Source organism: Aptenodytes forsteri, unplaced genomic scaffold, assembly GCF_000699145.1.
Source record: "Aptenodytes forsteri isolate BGI_AS27 unplaced genomic scaffold, ASM69914v1 Scaffold183, whole genome shotgun sequence".
Taxonomy (NCBI): domain Eukaryota; kingdom Metazoa; phylum Chordata; class Aves; order Sphenisciformes; family Spheniscidae; genus Aptenodytes; species Aptenodytes forsteri.
The window spans coordinates 538,303-562,338 of NW_008795918.1; the positions used below are offsets into that span (position 1 = coordinate 538,303).

Here is a 24,036-nt window from a genome sequence, read left to right on the forward strand (position 1 = left end):
TCCTAGAGATATTAAGGAAGGGATTTTACTGTCAGTTTTAGAGGGGTTTTGGCACATCTGATCAAACGGGGCTTCCTGTGTACAGGACACCAGACATGCACACAAACACACGCACCTTATTAAAAAGTAGGTGAAGATGCAGTCACAGAGGCTGCCACATAAAAACATGTTCCTGCATCTCCACAGCAGTGATCATCAGCACGAGGATGGGGTGAGCCTCCTACTTGAACGTACCTTATATGAGGTGCCCCGAGCTAGCCCCAGTAAAGCCTCCAGGCACCATCATGCTGCCCAGTGTTCTCCATAACCAACATTATATAAACTTTTATTGTTTATAGAAAACTGCTTGCTGTAGTTTCAGGAGCTTTTATTGGAGTTTATTAGTGCTATTTTTCATTTCTCGCTGCCTGAAAGGCTAGCTGGTTTAACACTGCCGCTGCGATTTTACAGGACGTGAAGAAACAGACATTCTAACTAATACTTTTTAGAAACCTCTAAAAACTACTCCTCAGAGAACACTTCTAGAGATATTAAGGAAGGGATTTTAGGCAAAAATTTTCAGCCTATGGGAGCTGGCGACCCAACTATGTCTCAACCTGGAGAGTCCAGCATCTGATCAAGAAACAAAAGATGCGTATGACCAGAGGAGAGAGAGAGACTCCTGCCTTCTGGGTACAAAGGTCCCATCAACAGCAGTGTAAACAGGCCCCACTCACAGCTCTCTAGGAGCTATCGGGTAACTCAAGATTATTACTTTCAACGTACCCAGGAAGCAGCACTGCTGGTTGCAGATACAATTTGCCGGGATGACTTTCAGAGTTCAGAACTGAATTTGTCAGACAGTTACCTGTTGTTTCTTTTTAAAATAATAGCTGATTATAGACCTGAGCTGTAGAGATGGACTTGGACAAAAAGCAATAAAATGGCAACAGAGACATGCTATACTTTAGCGTGTAGGTTATTTTCAGAGGCATGACGCTGTATATATGATGTGTCTGCACACAAGCCTGGAGGTGGAACACTTACCAGTTAGTACTCTTGCCTTAAGCAACCTTTCTGTTCTCTTTTTAAAGAGCATTTCTGGGACCGTGAGGAATGGCTTTAGCTGGGGATCTGGTCTCTCCCCCGATGAATCCTAACAGGTTTTCGGGGATGCTTTCCAAATGTGCTCCACAGTCTTTCAGGAATAACCCCCCTCACCAAAAGAGGCGATGCTTTTGAATTCCCCACATCATGTAATTTGGGCTTTCTGGCCCACTTAGCCTTCACCCAGTGGGGCAGAAACAGGTTTAGGGGCCAAATAAATAAAAGGCTTCCACGGGAAAGAGCAACCATAATCACAAATTAGGGATCGAAAGGAGAAAAAAAAAAAGAGAGAGACAGGGACTCAAGGCCATTAAATCTGATGACAGTGACATGAAACTTCAATTGCTGCGGGATCAGAAAGCTGTGCGCCAGCTCTGGGCTGCCTGTGGAGGGGAAGCAAGCGGAAGGTGCTGCTCCTTTAAGGCATCACTACCCCACGACAACAATAGTGGGCCTGACAGTTTTTTCCAGCTTCACCATTAATTTTCCATAAAGAGCAGTTTCTCGATGAGCCCTTTTCAGGCAAAGCCTGATGCTTCAGAAACCTGTAATTATTCCTGGCTCCCCCCCTCCTGCAGCCATTGCACCTGTGCCATTTCAAGACACCAGCTGGTCATGTCTTGCCTTCTGCCTCTGAAATCCAAAACCAGTGGATCAAGCCCATCTCCCCATAGAGGGGGGGGGAAAACAACTCAAAGAAACAATATAATGCAGTCCTTCCCTCCCACCCCCTCAGCCTCTCCACCAAGTCAATAGGGGGGAAGAGCCTAGCAACGCTGAGCCAGAAAAGCCCTCCACCTAATCTGCATGGCAGACAAAGCCTGGCTACGGGTTACGGCCACAGTTCTTCCTTTACCACCCGCCAGGGCCCTACCTGCTGCTGCATTTGCCAGGGCAGGCAATCGCCGGCAGAAACAAAGCATCTTTCCCCATATGCACTTCCCAGCTTCTGCCAAGTACCTTACGTGACCTTCCCTCCTCCTGGCCCAAATCACCCAGGGAGTGGTGAGGCAGGGTTTTGAAACCAGCCTGCTTTCTTCACTCCTGCCCTGGCAAGACTTTTAATTTTTAGGCCAACTAAGCCCATCCCCTCATCTTGAGCTCTGACCTGGAGAAACCAGTCAGGCTGACACCACCAAGGTCCCCACTGCAGCCCAGTGGACCACCAGGAGGGGCAGGAAAGTTCTTTGGTCTCCATTCCCATAAAGTCATTTGCCAGCAAGTGCATCAAAAACTACCAATTTTTTGCGGGAGCAGCAGGATATTGACCACTATCCACAGAGATATGAACCCAAACTGCTGGATTCAGATGCTGGTGAACCCCTGTAGATCTCCTACTTCTACTACCAACCTGGTAGGAAAATAGTCCAAGGATACCTAAGACAGGAGCGAGCTGCTCTTGTCATGCTCTTGTCATACTTCTGTTGGATGTCCAGCTTCTCCTTAACCACTCATTCAAGAGAGGGGGAACTTTGTATAATGGATGTAATACATGTCACATGCAACCTTAAGTCTGACTATCCTTTGGTTGCTATGTTGCAGGCAACTTGGTGGGTATTAAACTTTCTTACCCAATGCCTGTAGGATTTACAGCAATAGACTTTGAAAATTGCAATGGGAAGAGGAAGATGGCTCCCTTCAGGAACACAAGAAGAAGATCCATAAGATTGCTGACTGCTGTCAAGCCGTTTTCACAGGCGAGGGATAAAAAGTGACCCACTACTTCAACCCATCTGCCCTGATTAACAAGGGTCATTCTCCTTGCACCTTGCTCCTCAATTTAGCCAGTTAAAAGAAATTATGATTCATGGCTGACAAATAATAGGATGTGACTTTGCGAGACCCCACATACTTGCAGAAAGCCAGCTAGCAAAGGATGGCAGTCTGGCATGTGGACATTCCCAACAAGGCCTCAGTCTGATTTTTCAATTTTGGATACAACTGCAAAAAGGCTCACCTTCCCAGCAGAGACACATTTCCATCACCTGCAAGAAATGCTGTGTGTTTCCTGCCTGCACACCGGTAACTCATAACATCTCTTCGCTCTCCACATTATACTATCATCTCAGTCTTCTGGGGCACATATAGCAGCAGAATACATGTAAACTGCACACTATGACACTTCCACATGCAGCACCAGATTCTTCAGACAGTACAAGACAGCCACTGTAGTGCTGTCCTATGCCTGGTAAGGACCTACTTCTTACTTGCTAGTCCTTTCAGTGTTTGCAGTAGCACTGATCCAGGGAAATTCAGTGTTCAGTACGTCTGTCAACTCAGAAAGGTATGACCTCTTATCTACCTGTATTCTTACCTCTCGAGCTCATCTAAAGCTCATCTACTGAAAGTAAAGATTATTTATCAAACACATTGACTATGCTCACCACAATGAAATACAATGCAAGAGAAACCCAGTGTGCGCCTCTGACAGTAGAGATGTGATACATGTGTACCATTTTCAGCAGAGCTTAGCACTCACCTAATTCTGCAGCCAGCAGAAATCAAGACAGTTCTGCTACTAATGTCAACAACAACAAGACAAACGCCCAACTTTCTAGTCCCTCCCAGACTTGCAGGTACTCGGTTTGGCTCAGACAGCCTAAGTTTTAGGGTGCTTGTCAGCTGTCCAGCTTGAAGTGCAACCCAGAACATTCAAATCCAGATATGAAGGAGCTAGAGTCACCACTAATGATGCTGATGTTTGACTTCATCACTCCACCTGAGAGAGCAACCAGCAGGAAGGCTCCAGCTGGGACCACCACCGTCATCGATGTGCGAAGCCTCAAGGCAGTTGAGGTACCCAATGTCTCTGTCTCCCCTTTAGAGAATGATGGGGCAAAGACATGCCCGTAGGCCAGGGGCCTCTGCAGGGACACAAGTTTAGCATCTGGGTTCAGGTCCAGACAGCTCTGGAAAACCTAATTCCAACTGATGACCCAGAATGAACTCTCAGTTCCCAGGGTATAAATCTAAACTTGCTCCAATGAATTGCAAAGAACTGGTCTCGATTGGCAGCCATGTTGTGTATCAGAATTTGACCCATACACACAGGCTCTTGAAAAATCACAGGTCACTTCAGAAGCACCTGCCTATGCTGTGAAGTCTTTACAGCACTCAAACTCCTGGGCGTTTTTCACAGCTAAAGACAGGACAATGTGGCAACAGTAAAGTTCTGTCAAGGGTAAAACAAAGCCTAAACACTTATAATTATTTGAGGACAGAAAGTCAGGGAAGACACCTTATCAACATGTTCACTGGGTTCCTCTGTTTTATTGATGCTGAAGTATTTTATAACATCTTGATTTTTAATTTTTCTAGCAGATCATGGGAAGTTCCTATCTGGAAGTGCTAGTTACTTCTAAGTGCCATTTTACTGCAGATATAATTGGACATCAAGCACCAATCTTGGAAGTTATCCAAAACCTAATTAAGAAGTTGGATACTTAGATCAGGCTGTGACAGAGAATGAAAATGTCAAATGTGGTTGACAAGCAGGTCTGATATACCAGCTCTGTTTACGATACTTGAAAGGATTCTCTTTGCATCATAATTTGTACGAGCAAAGCAGAATTATACATGCAATAGTGAAGGTCAAATTCCAATCTCCATCATGGCCCCATTGCTTTCCCCTGGCACATAAAAAAGGGGCCTCATCTCTAACTTTAAATAATTGTGAAAGTCTCAAGACTGCAAAGGAAGAGAAAGCATCCTCAACCTGAAGGCAACCCAAAACAGTAATTCTAAGGTCAGAGCCACCGCAGTTCACTCAAGCTCAGAGCAAACAGCAGCACCAGGTCCAATGCCCGGTGTCAGTATTTCATTCTTCAGCAGAACAGCAAAAGCTTTGAGCTACAGTGGCACTTGCATTGCTGATGCCAGAGGCAGATACTGAACTGGATGTTGTGGGGCAGCCCTGAAGTTAAGAGGAATAAGAAATTCAGAACTCACCTGCCTTCCCTGGAATGCCATGCTATTTTTGTCCTAAAACAAGGTTTGAAAGATGCATCTTCTTCCCACTGCCAAAAGCCTTCATTACTTCCTGAACAACAACAAAACCCAATACTCTTGCCCATCTATTCCAAGATTGTCATCTGTTCCCACCCAGCTGCCAAAACCTCCAGCTTTTCCTCTTGGCAATCTCTACTGGGCAGTTGCTAGTTGTCAAAAAGCTGTAGCACATCAGAAGCTTAACATTTGGGACAGCATAAAATAAACAGAATTTTAGTATTAGAATAAGTAGTTTTGCAAAATATACTTGGGAAAATGGGAAAACTGCAGTCTGAAATGAATGAATAGTAAGAAAAAGTTTCAGGCAATAGCAAACAATTTCTATTGCAAAGGATTTAAGACAAAACTCCCAGTTATGTGCCAGCACATCTCGCCTACGTGTTATATAGTTCATTGAAAAAAAGACAGCTAAAACCACTTTTCAGGTACAACAATAAGACACTTAATGACAGCTAACTCGTGGTAAATATCTGCATGCATGTTCTTAATCCCTCGTATATATGAAGCAAATCAAGTTAACTGTACGCTCAACAAACAGGCTTTTGCCAAGAGCAAAAAGCAGGCATACACATAGTCAGCAAAGATCATTTGATACGCAAAGACTTGTTTTCCTGTGGTAACTTCACCATATGCCTGAGCCATCAGGCTAGTCCTCTCTAACACTGGCTGAATGGGTCTCACCAGCCACCAGAGTCTGCAATGGACAAGTCTATTCACTCTTGACTATGCTACACAGGACTCAAGCCTCTCTTCGCAAATTTCTTCAATATAGTAATGGCCTGGGCCCATTTTCCCCCTTGGTGTCAGCCCAAAGAATGAACCTTTAAGGAAATGTATTTAGCCAAACTAGCCCATTTACTGTTATTCATGCACAACAGCACTCTCAGTGAATACTCTCCTACCACGACCTGGACGGCTTTCTCCCTGGATGTTCTCCACAGCATTTTTCTTCAGAGCATAAAAGATGCTGAAATCAGAAGCCTCGACCACATTCAGCAAAGACACATTTTAATGTAAAAAGTTCTGCAAATTTACTTAAGGACAGAATCACTACCTTCATATAAACACAAGCCATTTTCCTGTTGCTCTGGGGCACGATGTAACCAGGGTTATCAAAAACTTTGATCAGCCTTTAAAGCTCAAAGGATCAAACCCAATTTTGCCATAAATTAGCAGTTTTCACCAGCAGAAATGCGTGGTAAAACAAATGTCTCAAACAGAAAAAAAGTCTGAACCTATAACTCTAACCAAGGAGTCAAAATCAAGATTCATTCCCAAACTTAGTGATAATGAAATATATCTTATCTAACATTCTTTTAGATGGACAAGCCAAAGTTGTTCACTAAAAATCTGTGGTATTTGGGCTCTAAGCATAGAGAATTTCAGTGCACTGGTTGTGAGATATTGAACAAAGGACTGCAGCTAAGCGTGGCTGAATTTGATAGGCATCTAGATAAAAAAAAAGGATGAAAGAAATCTGCAAACACTGAACCAGGGCTTTGGAGGGCTTTTGTTGTTTTTTGCCTGTTTAATAAAGACAGAAAAAATATCTGCAACCAGTCACAACAACAAAAAATAGCATCAATGTCAGCAAAGGATTAAGGATAGCCAAATCAAGAATTCAAAAGTGCAGGCAGCCCATTGTGCTAGTGTCAAAATATGATAAAACCCATGTGTGCTTGTACGCCAGCACATGCCCTGCATGCTGCCATGCAATCCAGATGGCAAGTAGCCATACAATGACCATTTGAGAAATGATATATATGTAACATAAGTGTGTTTCAAAACCTTTCTGAGGAGATCATTTATTTATATAACAACCTTGGATGGCTTTGAGTGAGCTGGCTAGTGGCCCTCACTGCAAACTCTTCCCCAAACTTCTTCAAGTGTGTATTTAACCTGTTGCCGTCCAGTTTGGAAGCAGCTTTAATTTAGCATTATAAATAGCAAAAAGGCACAATTAGCTCCTTGAATTGCCACTCCTAGCTCCCACTGAAATCAAAGGATCAGGTTCAAAGCATGCCCCAGAGTGTGGTAAACTTCTCACAGGAAATGGATATGCAAGAGCAAATGCTGACAGCTGTGGAACGTACAAAGCCGAGCAATATTTTAGGTCTCGATCCTCAATTAAGATTCATCCTTACAAAGTATTGCAGTGGGGTTACACAGCAGAATTGGATTCCTTGTAATTACTCTGGATAGGATCATGAATGAAAAAATGTACTCTTTAGAGATGTTTCATTAACATCCAGAGATAGCTTAGTATTTCCTCCTCAGCAGATGACACAAAGGTATACACCAGTTGTGTTCTCACACTCTTAGGCAACAGCATATTCGTAAGCACAATTCTTCACAATTAGCTCATTAAATCAAACCTGAAGAAGAGATGTGATCAATACACTCGATATATGCTACATTTCATAAAAGTCCTGGGTTGCGAGTCATCTCTTCTGCTCTGACCTAAAAACGTATTAAACAAGAGGATGCATAACACTGAATTCCTAACCCAAAAATGTGCAATTCCTCATGTAGACTTTGCGTATTCAACATTTTTGCACTGGGACTACTGTATCTACCCTATACATGATGCCCATTCATTATCACATCTCATGGCTCAAAAAACCTTTTGTATGTTCCCTTTTGTATTATTTTTGGCTGAGGGGAGGAAGAGGTGGGGACCTATCTGGGAAACAGGAAGCAGGAGGAAGGAGGGGAATGTGTTGTAGAATAAGGTCAGAACAAAAAAGAATAAAAGAGCATTTATACCATTTCTAAATGATAATAAACATATAGGACCAAAGCCTGCCTCCAGCCACGCAGGGAGCAGTGGGCTGTTTGGCTAAAGTTTAAACTTTAACATGAGCACAGCTACTGTCCAAGCACATTTACAAAAAGCAATTTGCTGCTTTTTTCTCTGATTTTTTTTTTTAATCATTTGGGCAATTTGTTATCTTACAAGAGCAAGAAGATGCATGTGCTACCATGATAAATATGCCAGTCTGGGCAAGGAAAAGAGAAGACAACAGACTGGAGTTTCACCATCGCACTGAGAAAAAAAACTCTGACTAGAAACAAAGCAATGGGAAGCACAACAGATTCTCAGCTGGGGTAAATCAGCACAGAGCAGCCTGATTTCATGGTTCCTGTTTACATCAGCTGAGGACCTTGCCAACACTCGAAACTCCATGAAATTCTGCTCTTGATTAGCGCCATTTAACTCTGTGGCTTAAGTGAAGCAGAATTTGACATGTTCTTTGACGGCTGGAGATGGTTATTTTATTACAAATCTTGTCTACTTTATTAGGAACAATGTAACCCGACTGGAAAAATGGGAAGAATTTAAAAACAACACCAACTTCAGACACCCTGATACTTGGATTTGTTTCTTTATTATCTTTTTTTTTTTTTTTTTATTTTGGGCAGTCTATATGGAGGTATTCATAAATTAGTTTCTGCCACTTCTAGGCCAGAGTTTTCATCATCTATGCAGAGAAACAACAGCCTTCATGTTTGAACGTCCCACTGCAGGTAAACTTGCCTCTCACTCAAAAGCCAGGTGCCCTCCAAAGGATGCTCCCATACAGCCAAGGGTGTTTTTCCATTGCTTTTCTTTTCTACACTGCTCTGCCAAGGCACTTGTTCCAAAACTCTAGCCGCCAGGGATTTTGATCAGCCTCAAATCTCACAGGCAGTGCACTTGGGCTGCCACGCACCCTGATAAAACCAGCACGGTCCTCTTTAAAAGCAATTTGCTAGAGCAAATCGGTAAAGCACATGCCAGTATTGGCCCAACCGCTCAGCAGCAACCCAGGGAGCTGCCCACAGGCATCTGAGGAGACCTGCATCCCCAGAATGCGTTAGATCAAACAAAAAGGAGATCTGGCAGGGCCTTTTGTGGATATCATTAGCAACTTAAGGTGCGCTGTCAGAACTGGATGAGGCACTGCTCACTCCTCATGAAAGGTTCACGAGATCAGTCTCATGTCAGCACGGTTTCCAGCAGGCTGTACGGCTACCGGCTGCAGCACGGCATGGGAAGCCGAGCGATCCCATTAAGAGCCCTGCCATTTATTGACTTGAGAAAGCTCGGCAGGTCAGATCACCAGCTGCTCAGAGTCAGCACACCTCTGTGAGCCAATTTACACAACCACGGCTCTCGCGCTGGCTCACTTTCTTCGGTCTGTTGACTGTGGACACCCACCCAGTTGTTATGGATTTTAATATGCTGCAATATGAAAGTGCTATTTCAGGACGAAGTTATTAATAGCAGAGCAGCCAGAAAATAGCCTAGAAGGAATGCAATGTCTTGGTACTCCTGAAGATACAACGACTTCCCAGCATCCAAGCAGCCACCATGGTTAATTCAAGATGTTTCTGCGTACAAGACTCTCTTTTGTTAGAGGAGCTAACTATATGATAAGCCATCATGACATGCCTTCATAGAAATGCCCTGTATGGATACCTGCAGACTCCCAGCTCTGCAGAGACTACAATGCAGAAAGGCCCAAAGAGTGGTACTTTGTTACTCTAAGCAGGCTGGTGAAAAGCAGAGGCTGGGTGCTGTGATGGAGCATCAGCAGAAACAAGAGGCCAGGAGAAGCTCTACTCTTCCTGAAGGTGGAGGATGGGATGGGACCTGTTTGAGCCCTGCTCAGAAACCTGTCTCACTCCAGTTCCTCAGAGAGGCCCTTCTTTTCAGCCTCTTCCCTAAGAGCACCCTCTCCTTCCCTTGTTTCTTCACGCTGCATCTCCTCAGCAACACTCTTTACTTGGGCAGGAGCCTCGCAGTCAAGGCAAGTCAGTGTCCCTTCTCATGCTCTCTCTTAAACCTTCCATTTCTCCTGGAAAAATATTCCTGGAAATGTATTGGAGAATACTGTGCAAAACTGCTAGACCCTGCCTCAAGTTTACGTTGGCACCTTTCCCTCTAAAATTAATTGGGAGGGTTCCCAAATTAATTCCAGGTACATCACCTAACACAACACTCAGCACCATATCGCAGAGATGATACCAGATGAAGGCATCTCTCTGCTGGCAAGGCTTTCAGTATCCCATCTGCCTGCACCTGCGTTGCTGAGAGGTTCTCCATGAGGCCTTCGGCTTTCCAGCCCTATCCCTAAGTATCCTCTTTGAGTAAACCGAATTAAACTCGACACTGCAACTTTCCCTGAGGAAAAAAGGCCCAAATGATGATGCCAGGAATTGGAAGATGTCACGTTCACAGGACTGCAGCCTTACCCATTAAACCGCCATAGCCAGCTCCAGCTCACTACCAAACATGCACTGCAGGGAACAGCAGTCCCTCACCACCAGAAAGGAAACAAACAAAACCCACTTACCAACAAGGAAAAGAGGAAACATATTGTAGTCATTATAATCCCAACAGTGGACATGTTATCTGGCATATTTCCAACTCAGACGTTTAAAAAATGTAGTTAGTTTACCTTAAGTGTCCTATTTTCCCCAATTTCCCTTTTCCACATCTATTTAAGCCTATATAGCATCTCCTGAGATAAGCCTGCCTTTGTGGGTTGGCTGTATACCACTCCTTCCCTCTATTGTCTTTCTGAGATGGGATGGAAGTCTCCAATGTCACAGCTTGGAAGACTGCGGCCAGGCTCTCTTGGCTCGGTTTGTGGGAAGGGGAAGAGCAGGAACTGAGGAAGGACAGCCTCTCCCGCTGCAGGAGTGGGGTCCTCTTCCTCACGGTACAACCAATCCTCCCTGGCATTTTGTTTATCGATACTGCTTAAATAAAGCTGTTTTTAGTAGCCCCCAAAGGCAGTCCGTTGCCTGCTATCGTCATCCCAAACACTTCCAGACCTCTGTCAACGTGCTTTGGTACAATCCCTGCAATAGCTAAACGCAAACATTATGTTCCCCCAAGTACAAATTATAGCTTTCAGGAGCTGCAATTTTATTTTGGTTATGAACATACAAAGGTAACCTTTATGCTGGGAGAGGAGGAGCCATGCAAAGACCACAGGCTGAGTCTGCTTTGCAGGGAACATTCCTGGGAGCACTTTGCTGCTTTGCCTCCAGCCGGCTCCGCTTCCCAAGCAGTTGTGCTTCCCAAGCAGTTGCGCTTCCCAAGTGGTTGCATGATATCAGAGCTGAAGCAAGAGCCAAAAAGCCTTGTGGTGGCTGGGGCTGCTGGAGGGATCTGCTTCAGGCCCAGCCGTCCAGGAACTGGGACTCAGAAAGGGAGAGAAATGCACTCAAACCACGCTGCTTTAGCTATAGCTGGCACTATTGGCAGCCTATGCATTCAGGACACAATTTTCCAGGCATGACTCGTGACTCGGTTGCCACTGTGAGCCCCTGCAGAATACATCGCAGCACTTCTGAACACGTGGGCTCTGCTCAGAGCACCCCAGAGGTGCTCCCACCATCACCAGAGCAAGGTTCAGGGGTTTTCCTCCATTTCAAATGTCTCTAACTGTTCCCCACTCTGCAAACGTCCCATCACTACTGAGCACCGAGCTCGCAACACCTGTGAAAGAAGCATGATGTCAAATTGCCCCTGCAAGCCCCCGAGTGCCCCTAGGCATATCAGTCCTCCTGTCAAGCCTGCTAATGTGTCCTTTCCCCACCACAAATAATGGTGCATTCCTGGAAGCAAAAACTGCATTAAAAGTCTTCTTTGCATGCGAGCTAAGAGCTTTCTTTGCCTCATACCATTTTTACTCATAAATATAATATCAAGGTGATCGTGTTCTTCTCAGACTACTCAGAGTGTTCTGTAAGTAAAACCTGCAACTGGCAATTTATCAGATGGAAAAATAAAAGCCACATTTGGTTTCTCTCTACACTTAAAAATGACCATGTGCAGTCTCTGAAGCAGACTGATCTTTTTAATGAGGTCATGAATATCAGCCTGGGCGGGGGGAGACAAAACCACCCTGCACATGTTTTTCCTTCTATGCTGCTTTCTTACCGATGTTTTGCTCACTTTCTAAGCAAAGAGGAAGCCTCTCCTGTTCCCGTCACCCTGTGTTTATCCACATTCCAGCAGCCAGCGGCTGCTCCTCCAGGCGCTCTCCAAGGGCAAACAACTGGATCTTGCCGCAACGCATTTTTGAACTTGAGACACGTCCAGCTCTGAGTGGGAGTGAGGTGGGAGCCCTGAAAGCAGAAATGATAGAGGCAGTGGATGGTGGGACACCATGAAATCTTTTGAAAGCGCTGCTCCTGCAGGCTAAGACAAAAAGCACAACACACCCTTCACCTAGTGAAAGGACTGGAAAATGCATTTTAGGAGGCACAGCCTTAGGAGTCAGAATAAATCCTCCCAGATGTCCCTGGTGACAAAGCAGCCCAATTTGATCAATACAGCAGCATTATTAACACTGCGCTACCTTACATGAGGATAGTCATATGTTCTTGCCTCTGCTGAGCATGGGGGAAGGGGTGCAAACTCCTACAGCAATTCACAGGGGAAACGTCTCTCTCAAAATCATTAAGATTGCACAAAGAATCTCTTACCCATTTCCACGCGAGCTGCTTTTTTGGGAGAGCTCTGTTTCGTTAGTATTGATCAAGCTCAGGTGGAATCCCAGAAATAGTGAGTGCTTTATGTTTTTCTCAGAAAGAAATTTTGTTTTTAACGACTTTAGGTTCCCTATCTTCAGTCTTTTTTCTGCAGCCATGAAGACCCTTCCTTTTGGGGGCTAGGTACAGACACGTAAATGTAGGTGGTTAACAACAGAAGGTAGCACTTTATGATTAGCAAATTTTGTAAAATGATTATGAGGATTAGGGGTTAAGTGCATTTGGATTAAAGAAGAAGTAATGGTAGTAAAAGGGTATATATCACTGCCGCTCCTGAGCTCCAGCCAGAGACATGGCCTTTCTGTGTTTGGCTCTTGACAAACAGTTACAGACAATCCTGGCGAGTAACTTGAGAATTGGCAAGAGAATGAAGGGGGAAGAAAACAGTCCTAGCTAATCACCTGCTTAACCACGGCCAGCAAATCTGAGGATTTTGTAAAAACTATGTCCTGTGTGTGCCTCGTGATGAGTTTGAAGAAGACTAGAGAGGTACCACCCCTGTGCCAGGTGACCCAGTGTGGGAGAAAACATAGCAGAGAAGCTACAGGCTGAGTGGTAAATACGGATGGCATGGGAGGAAGGACTGACTGTAATAATAAACACAAGACCAGCAAATGGCCTTTAAAACCAGGAGAAAGACCTTCTTACCCACAAAGAGAAGTGTGTCATCCATTGCTGGAAAGAAAAACTACCACAGAAACGCTGCATTGGCACCAGCCATCTTTCTCCAGCACTCAGCCTGGACAACACATCGTCAAAAACAGGGAAAACGACAGACTCACTCCCCCTCCACAGGGAAGAAATCCTGCCGTGAATCCCCTCTGCCACCTCTCCACCAAAAAACACCGAGACTATCAAAGCCAAACCCTGCACCAGGGAGGTGAAATGCTGAGTTTGAGCACACCAGGCCACCTCCACACTGCGTTTGCTAAGCGTTTCTCACCAGCGAAGTGTGGTGCTGCTCCAGAGCTGCTGGCACAAAGTCCTCCCAGAAAGGGGTGCTGCAAAAGTGTCTAGACAGACTAAAATTAAAAAGAACAAATTATATGACACTGCCCACTGTCTGCAAACCAGGGCCAGATTCTCAGAGGAAGGAGTAAATCGCTAGCGCTGTGATCGTAGCTAGTGGAGTCATCTTAATTTATACTAAGCAAGGATCTGGCCCAGAAAAATATTCCTGTCAAGTTTGCAGCCAAAAATTCCTCTGCTAGACCACATTCCACCAGTTAAACTGCCAGGGAAGACAATTGCAGAAAGAATTTAATTAAAATGGAGATCAGGGAGCTGGTATCCTTTTCAAACTCTGCTCTCGACTTCCTCTCTCCAACAACTTAGCGCTTGGGTGTCCCAATTTCCCAGCCTGTAAAATGGGCACACTACAGCTTCCCTGCTCTGTAAGGGCAATGGCTGTGAAGCATCCTGTCTGTTCAAAGCCCAACCATCAAATCAGACATCTGAATGCTCCAGACCTCTGGGTCTTGGATGAAAGGGTATGTATTTTTCTCTGCTGAAACAGCTCTGTCATTGCTCTTGGAAAATTTGAGCCTCAAAAAGGCAACTTGCAAGTTTTGCTTCCAAGACTGTAGGTGTCAGGTCCTCTGACTTATCGGGGTACTGCTGAGGGATTTGCTGCTCCAGACTGCACAAATTTGTCGGCACGGTCCCCAGTACTGAAATAGAGGTAGGCACAGAGAGTACTGCTTTCCCACAATTTTCTCATTCATATTTTATTTCTGAACTTCAACTTTTGTACTGATTAATGTCTGGATGGACAGTGGATTTTCTGCATACTCCTCTGTTTTCAACTGTTCTAGGAAGTCATTAGATGGAAGAATACACCCAGGATGTAGACCAGTGCAATCACACCATCAAGTCATAAGGATGGTGCCACATGGTGCCTCATTGTAGCAGGTCCTTTCTTTGTTTTCACTCCTTAATTTCTGTTAAAACATTTGGCTTTTTACATGCTGGTCTGCAGGATCATTAGCAACAGCACACGGTTAAGGACCTGTTTCTTTACAGTCCTCATGTTCCATACAAAAACCCCTCACGGACACCCACAGTTTAAGAGCTTGCTGAATAAAGGGGAGAAAGATGACAGTTCCTGTGAGAAGTTTTCACAGAGGCAGAACCAAGCAAAAACTAGCAGACCCCCGCAGCCAGCTGTGCACCTCATTGCTATTTGGCAAGGCCCCACTGTTTTGTTATAACCCCGGCAGACTCTGTATGGGGCGAGCAGTTTTCCTTCTGCACAGGAAGGAAAGGGAATCACCCATCTTCTGAAACACCAGGAAAATATTTCTTTGCCATGCGAGCAGCCCAAGCTGACTCAAATGAGCAGAGACGGTTAAAAGCAGCACAGCAGACAAACACAGCAGGAAGGTCCAGAGCCCGGGGTGACCCGCCAAGCGAACCGAAGAGTGCCTTGCAGTCCAGAGCAGCTAACACGCCCCCAGGCTCAGGCAGGCTCCTTTGCCTTATGCTAGCGGCTTTGGCAAATCCCCCTTTAAGGTTGCGGGGCCGGGGTGGCAGGGAGCCACCCTGCTCAAGGCCACCACAGCCACCCACCCTGGTGGGTGGTGGCAGAGGGAAGGACCCTCCAGAGGGATGGTGGTGGGACCCCACCACTGACCCTGCAGCGTTTCAGGCAGGCCTGCTCCCTGCCCGCATCGGAGCAGCTCCCTTTGCTGAAGAGAAAGGCAGAGGCGTGCTGAGTGGGCACCAAAATTCAAGGGGCCTTTACCCTTTAACCATGATCCAGGTTAAACACCCACCTCATATCCATCAACCACAAAACTAGTGGTCTTCAGCTAACTAACTAACCAGCACATAGATACTGTTTCCCAAACAAAGGGCAGCAACTCACAGCGACCTTGCTCTTCCTGATACTAATACCACCACGTGATTTTCAACCCCATGGCTATATTTGTGTTTTTAGGCTCTTCAAAATGCTGAGATCTTCCACGACTCGCTGTCAATAGCCGGCAGTCAGAACCAGCTACCATCAAGTTAAGTCAGCAGCACCAATTTGACTTCATCCCCGTTAAAGTCTGATCTGTTTCGTTAAACAAACAAAAACTTGGCATCAATTTCTTTGTTTCCGGTTACTTTGATGGATCGCAGACCTCACTATAAAAACATGCTTAATAAAAACAAATCGGAAAACTAAGGAAACTGATAAAAGGCTTTCATTGTGAAGAAAAGCAGGGAAAAGGGTTTAAGGAGGAAATGCTAAATTTTTTTGTGATGCCAGCTGAGAGAGGCAGTATATAAAGAAAGCCACACAGGGGCAGGAATTAAATCCTTGAGATTGAATTTGGAAAAAGGCAAATGAATGCGTTTATGGAAAAAACAGCAACATAACATGCATCTCAATACAAAGCAGAGATCCAGTAAGGCTGAAAAGAGACCTAGAACAGATAAGACACAGAGAAGACCAATACAGCTTTGAGGACACATTCTTAGCGTCTGATATACAGGAAAATTGGAAGGAACACAGAGATGGAAAGTATGACAAAACTGAAAGGGACATGCACATTTATTACTATTTATCATGTCTGTTCCACAGTCAGTGTTATAATCTCCAGTCAATGAGCAGGGGTTTTATTTCACATTTAGATAAAAATCCTTGAAAGAGTTAATATAGATAAAGATGGGAAAAAGCGTCACAGGCTGTGCAGCTATGAACAGGGTGAACCCAAACAAAGCAACGGACTTCCTCATGGAGAAGAGGGAGAATATGGGAGGGGGAGGAATTAGACTCGGGTAGGAGACCGAACAGCCTGTTAGATATTCCTCCCGTAAATTAGGTTTTAGCACATGCTTCCAAGGAAAGCAGGGCCTCAAGCTAGGTGGATTTCAAATGAGACTGGAAAGCACCACCAAGGCATACAATAAGAAATGGCACCTGGGCAGAAGAATTTCATGATCTAACAGTGCTAATTTCCGAGCTTATTTGTTTCTGGACCAGATCTGCTTATATGCACAGTTTATTGTTGCTGCATGAAGGCAGTGACCGAAAATGCCTTTTCATCACGTGCACCCTGCTCTTGAACCTCATTCGTGTTCAAAATTAGCCAGTTAAGACCCCCTTGCTGAACACAAGGTCTTCCCTGACCCTTCTCTAACCTTAGAGGCCAAGCTACAGTCAGAATGTGGCCTCACACACTCTCCATGACGTGACATGACATGATATGACATGACATGACATGGACTCGCTTTTGATTCTAGTCAGCGCAGGAGGAAGCCCCCACCTCCACAAACCTGGTCTCTCCTCCGAGACACATTTCCAACCAGACACACAGTACACATGTGATGGATTCTGGAAGTGAAATGTGTCTGGCCACCCTTACGGGCACATGCAGGGACCCTTCATGACTCACATTTACACTAAAGCTTTTTGACATCATTAAAATAGAGCAAAAAGGTCTTGAAGCAGACTGACTTACAGAAGCAGATTTTAAGGTCAAAAAGGGCCATTCTGATAATTTAGTCTGACCCCTGGACAACACAGCCCACTGAATTACACAAAGGGCTCCTTTAGACACTCATTCACACCCACTTCCAGGTTGGTTTCTACTGCTGGATATGAAAGCCCGAGGGTAAATCAGTATGGGATCCTTCTTTCTTCCCATGCACTGAGACTGTTCAGAATCCTCTCTCATCTGTCTTCATTTCACAGATGGGTATTACTGTCCTGGGGGAAGCAATGCCCACACCAGACATCATCCTACCTTGCAGTGTTGGGGAGAGCACATTTAGCACTTAGAAACATCTTCTTTTCCTCCCACCCCCACATTTTCTTCACTTGAAAAACCAAAGAAAGCAAATCATGCTACATCCTTTGTTTTACAGAGGGCAGCTCAGGACCTCCTACTCTTTCATGGAAAGAAAATTTCTTTCCGGTATAGTTTCCATTATTTATTAGCTGAAGGTGGGGGAGAAATGGTATTTATAGGATGCCTAAGGCCACGCTCACTATAAAACAGAAATAAGCCAATATAGCTAGAGCACAACTTAGTGGCCTATCGTGCAACATTTTAAAAAATGTACTCTCTCATTATGGCACTTGAGAACATCTCCTCCCCCCAACACCCGTGGAAATACATTTATGAGAGCCATAGAGCAGCAATATTGTTTTAATCAAATCATTAAAATGGGTGTGCTGTTTTCTGCCCACATCCTGATATTTATTCCACATCCTGACAAGACCTGGGATTTGTATAGACCATTCTCCTGCAAGGTGTCAAGTGACTTCGTGGACACTGAGCCAGTGTAAATCCGTATATCGCTACTGTGACTTTGGCAGATCTATATCAGTTTGCATCAGCCCAGGATCTGACTCACTGACTGATCTGAAATCCCCAATGTGATGTGGGTACTATTCTTCCCATTTACAAAGAGAAAAAGCATTCAGAACTGAATGTCAAAGGTTTCCTCGACCTTTTCCACTTAAACATAAAGAAATGGAAAGGAGAAAGAAATTCCCATCTTACACCACAGTGCAACAACATCCAACCAGAGATGCAGCTTGCTCAAACAAAACACTGACTGAATTACAAGGCCTTGCAGTTGGTATAGCTCTCACTGCATGAAGATAATCCATGTGAGACAGTCCCAGTGAGGAGGAGTCTTCAACCTAGGGCATCCACTCAGTGTCCAGCTTGACAGGCACTAAAGACTTGGAAGATGAGTATTCAGCATTTTCTATAAGTCACATGCACTGGAGGTATTTGGGAGTAAGAAACCACCCACGCCTTGCTTCCCTTGCTCTCCCTCAAATGTGTTCTTCAAAGAAATGTAACATGAATTTCTCATGTCAGAAAAAGAAATCCCAATGCAGCCTTTGTAGGGCTCTGTGCACCTACTGGTATTCTTCTCAGCACTGAGAAACTATGCTGGGAAGTCACCCGTTCACCAAGTCCTTCACACCAGAAGGTAACTCTGCACTGGCATTCTGTTCTCCCTCAAACAACTGGGGCTTATTCATGTTTTAAACAAACTACCAAAGCTCAGAAAGCCCAAGACGAGCTAGGCACACTCAGTAAAGAGTATTTAAACTGGGTACCCTGAAACTCATTTGCCAGCATCCAAGGAAGATTAATACAGGAGTCACTCTCAGAAAACACAAAACTCTTGAGTGAGCAGAAAATCAGGGCTGCCTGAAGAGAGAGCATGAGCTTTGCAGCCAACTCAGAAGTACAGTGTGGTGCCATTGGACCAGGCTGTCCTGGTGGCATGCGAACTGAGCAGAGCAAGGCTCCCACATTACCTTCTTTAACCCCCAAAATCACCCCAGCTCCTGAGGCACTGATTCAAGCAAACATCTTCATCCAGGGAAGCACTGGAGACAGAGGTTTCAGCCTGTGTCTGGAAGGTTTCATCCTGTAATCAATGGAAGAAACAGCAAAGCTCCTCCTGACCTTAACTGTACAGTCAAACACCAAAAGACTCATTCCCTCTAGAAAAAAAATCACAGATTAAACCACGCCCTTCCGTTTTCAAATGTTGTATACAACAGTCTTTCTTTTCACTTTAAAAACACAGGAGAGCTAAGGGATGCGCCAGTAAGAGAAGTCTACGCTGTTTTCCTGCAGTAGACAGTAAGAAACTACCCCAGGTGACATCCACTTACCCTGAAATTCTCAAAACTGCAAGAGAAGCACCTTACAAGCTCTTTCACTGGGTCACGTCAGCACTTACAGCAGTCTGCCTCTTCTTCCAAGATACTAGAGACCTCTGAAACTGTAAGTGCTTCCTTCCTCTGGTCGATCAGACAGAAACACCCCTTACTCTCACTATTTGACTGCAACCCCTACATCTCTTAAAGCCCCAACTCTCAGAGGCTTCTGGTTACATCAGAACCACCTTTCTCAGCACCAAAACCAAGCTCCTGGTTTCCTCGATTGTGCAGGAAAGCCTACAAACATGACTTTACTATCCTGAATGATCAGAAACCAAAAACAAACAGAAGGAACATGCACCTTGCTAAGAACCTGATGTACAGCAACCTTCATATGTTCACAACCACTCTGAGGTGCTGGCACAGCTTATGAACAGCTGGGGGAGGGCTGTGACACCACCAGAGTGAACTGGGATGGCAGCATCAGATGGAGACAGAAAAGAGCTATTTTGCCCAAACTGGCTGTATTCTCAAATTAAGTCAGTCCAGTGCCCTTTGCTTCTCCCTTATTATTTAAATTATTTTAAAATGTGGACAAATTTAAAAATAAAAGCAAGAGACATTGAAGTCCCTCCCTATCTGATCTAGTCACTAATGAGGGAGGTTTCTTTTCACCCGCACAGGTTTTCCATTGAGCAGCAAACACAGCCTCTCCACTGTCCACATGTCGGAAACAAAGCCACTTCTGGGCTGATGCTTTCCATATGAAACACCAGCTCCCATCTTTCTTCTCCCTTCTCCCTTCCTCCTTTCCATACTTTATTACTCACACGGCAGCTGTAGTAGCTTGCAGATGAGTGGAATGTTTTCTTCAAAGCAGCATAAATTTTCTAGGCTGACAGGGGAGGCCAAAAGAAAGAAGAGAAAAAACCAAACCCCAAACCAGGATTATTTAGTACTTTTAACCAGCTCAAAGCAGGCAGCAAGCTCTGTGGGGCTGGCACCCTTCAAACCGCTGTGCAGCCACAGGAAAACAACAAAGCCCCTGAACTGCTCACCTCGCCCTGCACCCTGGGATGTGGGGCACCTCAGACCCAGCGGTAAGCCAGAGGTGCCAAGCGACGGTGAGTGCACTGATTCCTCACCAACAAACCGGCACAGCACCTCACCGGCAGCAGCTGAGCAGAGGAGAGAGAAGAGTGACAAGCAGTTGCGAGGAGCTGAGGAAAACGTGTGACCGCACCGCTCTTGTGCATCTTGTGCATCAACACGCCTTGCCAGACCCTCGCCCCGAGGGAGGGAGAGCAGCCCCCAGGTTAGAGACCAGAAGTAACCAGACATTGCCTAGGCATCACGTAGGGTTGTGGCTGCAGTTCTCAAAAGATGCAAGAGAGTCACAGGATACAGAGAGTCTGGATACCTTTTACTAGCCAAATTGCTAATAGCTGGGAAAAATTAATCAAGTTTTAGGGGCACAAGCCCTGAAACGGAAGGCTAAAATTGACAACAAAGCTGAAGATGTTAGCGAAACCAAGTCTCTTACACCGAAAACAGGGCCAGGCCCTCAGGAAAACTTCTAGAAAGTAAAACTGTTTGAAACATTTCTACCAAACATTCTCCAAAAAAATTACATTTTTGTCCAATCTAAAGTGTTTTATTGGAATTTATTGGGTTTGGAGCCACCACGTCATCCACTGAAATTTCACACATCCAAGATGTAAGCTGGAAGGGCAGACCTGAATCAAGCAAAGCAGCAACTCAAATCTGGGTCTCTAACATCACACCTAAGTGCTGTGATGTGGCCAATGTCCATTTTGGGTGTAAAAAGCAAGCAGACAGGAGCACCTCTCACCCCTTCTACTCTTCCACCCACTAAACATTTTTCACCGTGGCCTTTTCTTGCTGGAACCTTTGTTTTCCATCCAGCCCTGGTGGAGAATAAAGGCAAGCGATTAAAGGCAGTCCTCTACTTCACCCCCACCAGCACAAAGCAATTCAGCGCAATGTTGATTCCCCTCCTGGGCTGGAGTGAAGACAAGTCAGCAGAAATTGCAAATGTTTACAAACCCAAGAACTTCCCTTATGCTTGAAAATGAACTTTGCCCACTCGAGAGTCAGGATTAAAACCAAATGCCTAACAGCATAGTAGCCTATTAGTAGTGAAAGCATTTTTAAAATCTAATTTACTTGTCATGCCGCATGCATTTTTCCTCACCACAGAATCCAAACAAACAGTCATTTGCACTTTGATTTCCAGTCACTTCATTTCAGTTGCACGGGAAGAATGCTGCAGCGCGAAAACTGCAAAGGCAGCAGGTGGGCAAGATGATCCCGTCCAAAAAACACAAAACCTGCTTCCAGGGCTTTTTTAATTATATGGATGGAGATACTTCCATTGATTGCAGTTTGTGTCAGAATGAGTTGGTTTACAAAGGTCCATCATGGTCAAACATCAACCCTATGCCAGCGTCACTTTAAGACTGACCTTGGGAGGCTGTAGGTTTAAGGGCAGGATTTGTAAATCAGGACACTAATTGGAATGTCTCAGAAGAGCCTCTCACAAGCCAGCGTCCTTCTCCTTCGCATCCCTCCCCATCAATCAATCACACTGCCTCCCAAGCTCGCCTGTGTCATTGCCTACTTCTCTCTCCCTTGCGGAGTAGGAGCTGTTGACCCCCACGTATGATTTAAACCCCAGCTTTATACTTGGGTCCACAATGCTGGGAAATAACCGAGGATTAGGACATGTGAGACATGGTCTATAAGCACCATGTTCAAAACTGTTATGACACTGAAATGAGTATGCCTGCTGGACCTTCAGCAAGCATTAATACACAGTCTGTGTGTAAATGACTCAGACTTTTTAGTGTACATTGTAAAGCATACCACATGTATCTTAATAGTTCTCCAAACAATAACACATATAATGAATACACAGTTGCACTGAGTGGAAATGCTCTGGATTGGAAAGGATTCTTCATGTGTAAGAACAGGGAGAGGACAGGTACCTGCTTTAAAAAGATTAAGAGCATCAGAGCAGCTTAATATATCAGAGCCGATATATTAAACCTTTTAAACAAAAAAAATCCATGCCTTCCTGCCCGAGCTTCCTATACCCAACTCCAACACCTTTTAAAAACCTAGAGAAGGGGTCAAATTAGTGCTATGCACAGGTTGTCTCAAAGACAACACAGACCTCTGGGAAGGGGGTTTTAATCTTACCTTTCGGATCCTTATTTTCATTTTTTCAGAGAAGCAATGCCGCACCCCACCGAGGGCTCCCTGCACGGGAGCTGTCCTGCGCTTTCAGCACCTGCCGGCTGGCATGGCAGGATTTGGGCTGGCAGCTTCAGAGGGGCTGGCTGCCCATCTCCCCATATCCTAGTAGAACCCTCTCCTGCCCCAGCCGCTGTACCCAAGCATTGCAAACTCGTAATATTAATCCTCGCTGCGGCCCGATGAGAACAGAAGAGCTTCCAACCAATCTTGTAACTTAAGAACTGAGAAGCAAAGGTTTGGTGTCCTGATGAAATCCAAGATATCTAACTATCTTTGAGCATAAAAGCTGAAACAATTTCTTCTAAGAAGGGAAATGAGATGTGAACCCTGCTCTCACAGGCAGCCTAACAACCCGAACAGCCAGGCAGCCTTCCTCTCCAGCTGCTGCCAGAGCAGGGATGGCAAATACAGCCTGGTGAACACAGCAATACCTGAGCTTTTTCTGACATACACACCTATCTCTCTACTGCCAGCTCTCAAAATGCCACAGTAGTAGCATTTTCTTAATGCTGCTGGAATCAAGTAACTGTTGGAAATCCCAGCTTTTTTATTTTTGAGAATAAAAGACAATAAAACAAATCTTCAGTGGCTCAGAAGCAGGGAAAGTAAAAAGAACATCAAATTAAAAAATAAAAAGTCTGTGACTTTAAAGACAATCTCAGTGTCTTGGGAACCAGGCACATGATTTTTTAACTCAAAGTGGCAACACTGGGAAGGAGACACAGCCAAGAGAGTACCAAACTCAGACACTCAAAACACATGTAGCACCTATCAAGACTGAAGCCAATGGAAGAAAACTGGGACGGTCTCAAATACAACAGCATCAAGCCGGGGAATATACCTGTGTAAGAGCTGTACTCCAAACCTGTTCTCTACCCAGGAAAATTTGGGAGGAGGGGAGGCTCTTTCTCTGGCAGGTTTGTTTTGATTGTTCACTACAGAATCAGCTGAACCCTGCAGTTCAGGGTTCAGATTCACATGGACCAAGGCAGAAGCACCCGTAGTACAAAGAGGACCTGTGGGGAGAAGAAATTAAGCAATTCAGGTGGGTGATTCCTGCAACTTGAGCCTGAAAGACACCACAAAAATGGCACTCCCAGCTCCTGAGTGCTGCTGGGAGTTTGGAAGTGGTGGGGGGATTGTAGATGAATACGTAAGGGAATGGGCAGGAGACACCTGAGAGTCCAGGGAAACAGAAAGGAAAGTAAGAGGGACTCAGCACCATTCTTGAAAACACCTTTATTAACTCTCCAGAATTCAGGTTTACCATCAAAAAGGAAAACTGCCACCAATTACAATACCTGTGAATAACTTTTTATGAGGTTTTGAGCATGGTGATCAAAAGCCTACAATTCTTCTTCCCCTCTGCAGAATGTGACAAACTTGATAGGAGATGAGGTGTACTATTACCCCATTGCTTAATGTACTGAACACCAATGCTGCTCAGCCAGTGAGCAAAATCCCTTTGTTTTAGAAAGGACAATTGCAAT

The 24,036-nt window shown here is 44.9% G+C and overlaps 1 protein-coding gene across 1 annotated transcript in view; it reads right to left on the bottom strand.

Annotated features, from left to right (window-relative positions):
- KLF7 (Kruppel like factor 7) overlaps positions 1-24,036 on the bottom strand; it is a 56,865-nt gene that overhangs the window by 27,015 nt on the left and 5,814 nt on the right. The window lies entirely within an intron of this gene.